Source organism: Nesoenas mayeri, assembly GCF_963082525.1.
Source record: "Nesoenas mayeri genome assembly, chromosome: 3".
Lineage (NCBI taxonomy): Eukaryota > Metazoa > Chordata > Aves > Columbiformes > Columbidae > Nesoenas > Nesoenas mayeri.
Window position 1 is genome coordinate 76,518,173 of NC_137544.1, and position 6,742 is coordinate 76,524,914.

At 50.3% G+C, this 6,742-nt stretch overlaps 1 long non-coding RNA gene across 1 annotated transcript; it reads right to left on the reverse strand.

The window, feature by feature from the left end:
* Positions 1-219: 219 nt before the first annotated feature.
* LOC308038431 lies at positions 220-5,198 on the reverse strand. The gene is made up of 3 exons (XR_013921922.1): positions 4,880-5,198; positions 3,949-4,139; positions 220-617 (listed from the first exon to the last, which is right to left on the reverse strand). It is a non-coding gene; the product is annotated as an uncharacterized lncRNA (long non-coding RNA).
* Between the last annotated feature and the right edge of the window lie 1,544 nt (positions 5,199-6,742).

Here is a 6,742-nt window from a genome sequence, read left to right on the forward strand (position 1 = left end):
AAAAACACGGATTATATGCTTCAAACCTATAAACTTATGTATTGTGTGGACAGTTTTTATTGTTCATGGAATGTAAATGTTTGCAGACAGGAAGCAAGGAAATAACCTAGTCTATAAGAAATGTCTACAATTGATTGACAGGCTGAATTTCAAGGCAGAACTGGCAGGAAAGTATGAGTGGGAGGAAAGAATACCATTAAGTCTAGCTAAATTTGGACCATAATCTCCATTTACTGTGTATTTCAGAAATAAGTCTGCATTCGCACAGACCCCTTCCCTTTTCTATTTTAAGTATATATCAAGAACACAAAAGCATTTAAGTTGACATAGTTAAGCACACAAATATTAACAAGTGTCATAGCAGGGACTTGCGAGCCCGGGCATAATACAGTTCTCAGTCATGCAGCCAGGTGCTCCTTCCCCTGCAAATCTCTGCTCGCTTCACGCACCTCCCGGGTGCTGCAGGGTATCTGGCAGTGCCTGGCGGGAGATGCTCAGAGAAGGCGGGTGTATAGACAGCAATCCTTCCATAGTCCACGCTCTCATATCTTCTTCCAGTTACTGTTTGTTGGTTTTGGATATTTCATCCAGAGTTGTGGGCTTTGGATCTGCAATAGCTACTGATGAATTTAGTTTTCATTAATTTTGTCTCATCCCTTTTATTAATCAGCTATATACTTGTAGCTTCCACAGTTTGCTGCAGCAAGAAGTTCTACACTTTGATTTTATGAGCAGGAAAAGTATTCCCTTGACACCAATTATCTGACAATTTTGTTCTGTTCCCTAACCTCTTGAATTGATATAGGCAATGAACAACAAAACACTCTTTCAAAAGGTGCCACGTAGTCCAGGCCACAGTAAATATAGACAAAGCTGAGGTACAAGTCCATGCTTAGTCACTGAATACTGATGAAAGGAAAGGGTATTTGCTCTAATAAACAAACTGTTACACCCATTCATGGGTCTATGCTAAAGGTGCCCTTCCCACTTGTAATGCTGGCAACTCCACAGCAGCCATGCTGTTCAGTCTAAACATCTTAACTTCCCAAATGGTGAGGTTCATCCTATTCCTCCCCATTCTAGTTCCTTTGTGAAAAAGCTGTCTCTTACAAGCGTCTTAAGTCTAAAAACATTTTACAGAAATGATATTTCCATTAGCAGATCCTTTGGGTTCGCCAAGAAAAATGAAAAGGACTTCAGGCCATTTTGCTGACCTCGTTTCCACTGTGCAAGTGTTTGTGAGTCCTCCAGGCTCAGTATGTTCTTCAACAAAGTCCTGAAATGGCCTTCCTTCGGAGCGGTGTCTAGTTGCTCGTGGTGAGCCAGGCTCTAAAACCGTACCATTACAAGACACCAATGTGACAGTTAAATTAACTGCCTGGATGTTCCTCGCCAAAGACTATCCCATCACGCTGCATGTTAGTTATGCGCTTTATTTTTTTTAAGTACTGGATAGGAGCCCAAACTGACTGAAATAACTCAACAATGCTCACCATACTCAGTGCATCTCAAGTAGAAAATACGGGTAAAATTTGTCCCTGGACTGGTAGTCTTTTTTAGCAATTTTAAGCATGCATTTTGCTTTCTGTTTCCAGGACACTGCCATACAGCAGCACTGAGCACCGCTTACACAGAGAAGGTGGTGCATTCTGTCTAAGTGACCAATTTAAAACAAGGCATTATCCACCATCTCTGGCATCCTGCAGAAATGTTCTCTCAGGATTGTGAAATTCTTGAACAAGGTAGCTGTGGAAACTATTTCTATAACTTGATATCATAGGTGTTACTCTGTAACTAAAATATGCATCCTCTTTTCAAATAGGAGAAGGGCTCACCTGCATTAAGCTGAGGGTTAGTCAATTTCAGAGCCATGCTTGCTTTATTGGTAGCCATGCTTGCTTTATTGGTAGACCTGCTTTCCTACCTAGTCTAATTCATTGCAGTTCCTTTTAGGATAAAATTGCCCTTGCATAAGTTTGTGATCTTCAATGAAGTTGTGATCTTCTGTTTATGACAAGCTTGATAGCAAAGGTATTTTAGCATATAGAGCCAGAGGATCAGCCAAGAACACGACACGATGGTGTTTGGTGCTGTAGGAGGATATAATCTAGCAGATGGACAGTGCTCCTCCAACACTGCCTGAGAACAGGAGGAAGAAACTCTGTCTGAAGCGCTTTGCCCCAGCATTGAATGGAGGGGGTGTACCAGTATCACTGCCCCTGCTCTGAAGGATGGGATGGGAGGTGGTGCAGGAGCTCTGAGTGTCAGGGAATAGGACTGTGATGGTGTCCACTTCTACTTCTTTGCTATCACTTCTTCCCCGCACCCAGTAGCGATGCTTCTGTTCACACTGTTACGCATCATGCAACACCACCAACTCCAGCAGCCTTGGGAGGATAGCAGAGCTGGTCAGGCAGCTTGTTGAAATAAACAAGCTGTCTTCCTTGCTCATAAATTTCTTGTAAATATTTCCTTAATCAAGCCTGTTTGGTTTTGGTGTTTTGTTTTGGATTTTTTTGGGTTTGCTTCCCCCCTACTCTCCCCCTATAGCTTAAAATTGTTTAACAGAGGTAGGCTGTAACACACTGAACTACCTGTTTCCGTCTTAGAGAAGCCTTTGATCTTGTGAGATTCTTTGAGATGTTCAGGGAATGTTCTGAACCCCCTGCCCCTAATTTGGAAAGTGCTGGATCAGACTCTACCCTTAGGGAAGTGGGCTGCCTAGACAGAAGGGGTGAGTGCTGTGGCTCCGTTCAGTGGCACAGCAATGCTCCCGCTGAAACATCCGAAGGCTGAGTTGCACAGGAGTCTCAGGAAGTTCCTACGAGTGATGGACAGAGGAGAGGCAGGTTCCGTAAGAGGAACAAGGCTGCTAGATAACAAACCACACCTGCCAGAAGCAGTTTCTTTATCTCTGGACAGCAGCAATAGTACCTGTCCACTCTGATGTCCACCTTAGGACAGCCCTGGACATGGCTTTGCAAGAGCTAGTGATGCTTCGTAGTTCATGGAGCGGGAAGGGACAGTGCAAATAAGGGCAGAAATGGCTGCGTGCTTGCTGCGGTGATGAACTGGGATCACGCTGTAAGACAACCCCAGGCAAAACAGCGCCGGACACATCTGGAGGACAGCCATTTGTCTGGCATCCAGAAAAGCACTGCAAAACTTGTGTAATGACAACTTGCCCTTTAGAACTAGCACAGATCCTTCCAGAGCTGCACACAGTTCAACACCAGCAAGCAGCCAAGCTCAAACTATGAGCTCAAACATCCCGAGGTCTGGAGTTGGGAGCACACACGCAATGTTGCAGTATTTTAGGTTAACGCGTTGCAACTTCAACCCATTGCTGGAGTTGAAATGAGGCACCTTTGCACAGCTTTTACTCTCTTTTTTTTTGTTGTTTTTTCTTGTATCGGTGGGCAGTTGTTCCTTTTGCCATTTTTGCTTAAGGCAATAGCAGAGCAATCTGCTTGTGGTAAACAAACTGGAAAAGAATAGTCAGAATTTTAGGCACTCTCTTCCCTCCTGGCAACTCCACTCCACTAGTGCAAACATTTCATGACCACTTAGGATGACTGTATAACCGTCTGTAAGTTGGGGGTTTGTTGTGGTTTTTTACACTATTTTTTTTACCCTAGAAGCAAAACCTAAAACAAACTGGAATGTAAAGCTCTGCTGCATCTAAACTTCTCATCACCTTTGCCAGTCAGATCTCACCAGAGAGGAGGCAAGGGGTGCTTGGCTTTCTTTTTTTTTTTTTTTTTAATTACTTATCCATAATTATTTGTTACTTCTCCAAAGTCTGTCAAGAGAAACCATCTCGCATTCTCCAACAGCCTTCATGCTGCAGCCAGCACAGGAAACACACGAGTGCAGAGAACCTGCCTTCCTGAAGCACTGTTTGTGTCTGTGTGGGTTGTTTTATTGTGAGCACATGGTGCTTCTTACCTGCAAAAATTTGTCAAGGAATCACCACATTAGTCCCAGTGACATCTATGTGCAGGAACAATAGAGCTGCCCCCTGCACGCCTTGCTGCTCGAGCTGCTTGTGCTCCTCTGGCTCAGAGGCACCGTGCACCTGGTAGTGGGAACAGCATGCTTCAGTCGGGTTTAATTTTGTTATGGAGATGTTTTGGTTGCTGCAAAAGAACACGTACCGTTGGATTTCAATGCATTCTGTTGCTTTTGTACTGCTTACTTCACTCAATGCAAAGGCTTTTGTCCTGCAGTGCTTGGTTGTTTCTCCTTGCAGATGCAGGACAGGCCACAAAACTATTTCAGTATCAAGCAATAGCTGAACATAAATCTAGCATTTGCAGTTTAATCTACAATATGCAACCCCATCAGCCTCCATGCACCTACTCAGATAATGCAAGGACAGCGCAGGCTGAGCAGGACAGCCTGCTGAAGGTCTTATGGAAGACAGAAGCCCATGCCACTGCCAGCTTTCCTAAATGTGACTTTCTCAGTGCCTGTACCTGCCTCCCTTTCACCTGTACCTCCCCTGCACTCACTGGGCTCCCCCTCTGCACCTTCCCGCTCCCTGCAGGGGAAGGGGGCCTGGGCTGTGGCAGGTTCGGCTAGAGCCCTGGCCCTCAGTATTGCACCCTGGCCCGAGGTTTGCTCTCTGAACTGCCGCCTAAGCCCCAATTAACTCCCAGCCTCTGGAGGTGTGGGGTGAGGCCAGCCTGGGGCGGTGTTGGGGGCTGTGGTGTGTCCCCACGGCCACAGCGACCGGCGGTGTCCCCGGGGAGCACCACGGCACACACCCTGCCATGGCGTCGGCCTCCTCACAGCCCAAACAGGCCCAACTAACCATCCCTCCTATTAAAAATATATTAATTTATTGGGTCTTTTCTCCTTTTACAGACTACTTCACCATCGTTTTGCTCCAAACAGCCCCTCGTGTTCCGGGAACACTGATGCGGCTGGGCCAAGGGCGCTGACCAGGCCTCTCATGGCCCGCAGGAAGCGGCAACGCGCCGCGCCGCCTCTTCAAACGATCAGCGAATTAACGAGAAACACACGGAAACCGCCCCAAAACTGGGGGCGGGGGGGGAGTTCGGGTCAAGATTCTCCCCCGGCCCTGCCCCCTCGCGGGGCGGCTCCGCGCAGGGTGAGGCCGAGGTCCCTTCCCCTCAGGCCGCGCCGGGGCCGGCAGAAGGGCGGGCGGCCCGCTCGGCCCAGCCCGGCCAGAGCCGCCCCGCCCCGTCCCGCCAGCCTCGCTCCGCGCCCGACGGATCGATTGGTCGCGCCTCAGTTTCGGGGACCGCCGGGGGAAGTCGCGAGCGCCAGAAACGTCCCCCAGGTGTTCTGGGCGGGGAAGCGGCGTGAAAAATCTCCCCATGCTCTTGCCTTGCGCGGTGTCGTGCCCCCCGGCGGGCCGCGGCGCTGCGGGACGCTGAGGGGAAGGCGGCAGCGTTCTGTGAGGCACCGCAAGCGCTGGAAAATGACCACAGGGTTTGTTTAAATATCACAGTTCCTCCTCGCAGGGCAGCATCGTAAAGGGCAGGGGTGCCAGGTATGAGAAAGGGAAAATGAACGTCTGAGGTGAGGCTGCCGTGCCGCGGCCCCCACAGCGTGGGTCTCAAAACGTTTCAGACATCGCCCAAGGGCCGTGAGGAAGTTTTGTGCCAATTTACTCAAATACGAAGGGAAACAGCCCTAGCAAGGTGGTGATTTTCCCAGGATGAGGCTCTGTCCCTCAGCACTGCGCCCTGGGAGTGCTAACCTCTCAATTTCCCTAAATACTGGCAATTTGACTGTATCATTTGTGGCAGCAAACCGCCGTATTCACATTTTCTCCTGATCTTTTAATACAATTTTATTAACCTGCAGACTTTAGAGCCTGGTTGTTCAAACTGCTCTTGCAAACCAGATCTCATGAGCTGGCTTTACTAGCTCACAAAGAAGCTCAACTCAAATTTTATTACTGTTGGTGTCCCTATCCTGGGCTCCTGGTTGGGGAGAACCGGACAAGGGTCCGTTCCCTGCTCTGGCTCCCACGGCGCACACAGCCTCAGGAGAGCTGCAGCCCCGCTGACTCAGCTCCCTTTTCTTAACCTGGGACTAAGAGCGGCAGATTCTTTGGGAAATGGCTCGTACTCTGAGCAGTGATATGTGGAGAAAACAGCAACGATGAAGGGCTGTTCATGTGGATTCTGCAGCCTCCAGCCTGAGCATGAGGACCTAGGGCTTGTTGATATGGATCCTATCACCACCAGCCTGGGCACAAGGTCGGGGATGGGTGTCTCTGACAGGCAGCTCTGCTCTGGCTGATGTTCCCTTGTCCACACCCAAGTCCAAACCCAGGGGCAGAGGCAGGATGTGGTCACAGGCCACCAAGGCCTCCTCTGGCATGACCTACACCACCCTGGAAAGGAGGAACAGGGGAAGGGAACAAACACCCTCCCGAAGTAGGGGAAAGCCCTCCCTCCGCTCCCCCGGGGTCAGGCGCCCCAGCCCCCAGCCCGCTCCCAGCTGGGACCCTGCGGTCACCAGGCAAAGCAGACTCGGGCGCCATTTCTGTGGGCCCGGTCCCTGACCCCATCCCCTGCCCGGGCCGGGCGGCGGCAGAGGGCGCTGGCAGGGGGCCGAGGCGCGGCCCGGTGGCCGGGAGGAGGCCGACAACCGCAGCCTTATCAGCGCGCCGCAGTCCGGCTCGGGCCCGGGCCATCGCGGGTCCCCGGCTGCCGGCCCATGGGCGGCGGCGGCTCGGAGGCGCCTCCTCCTGCCGCAGACC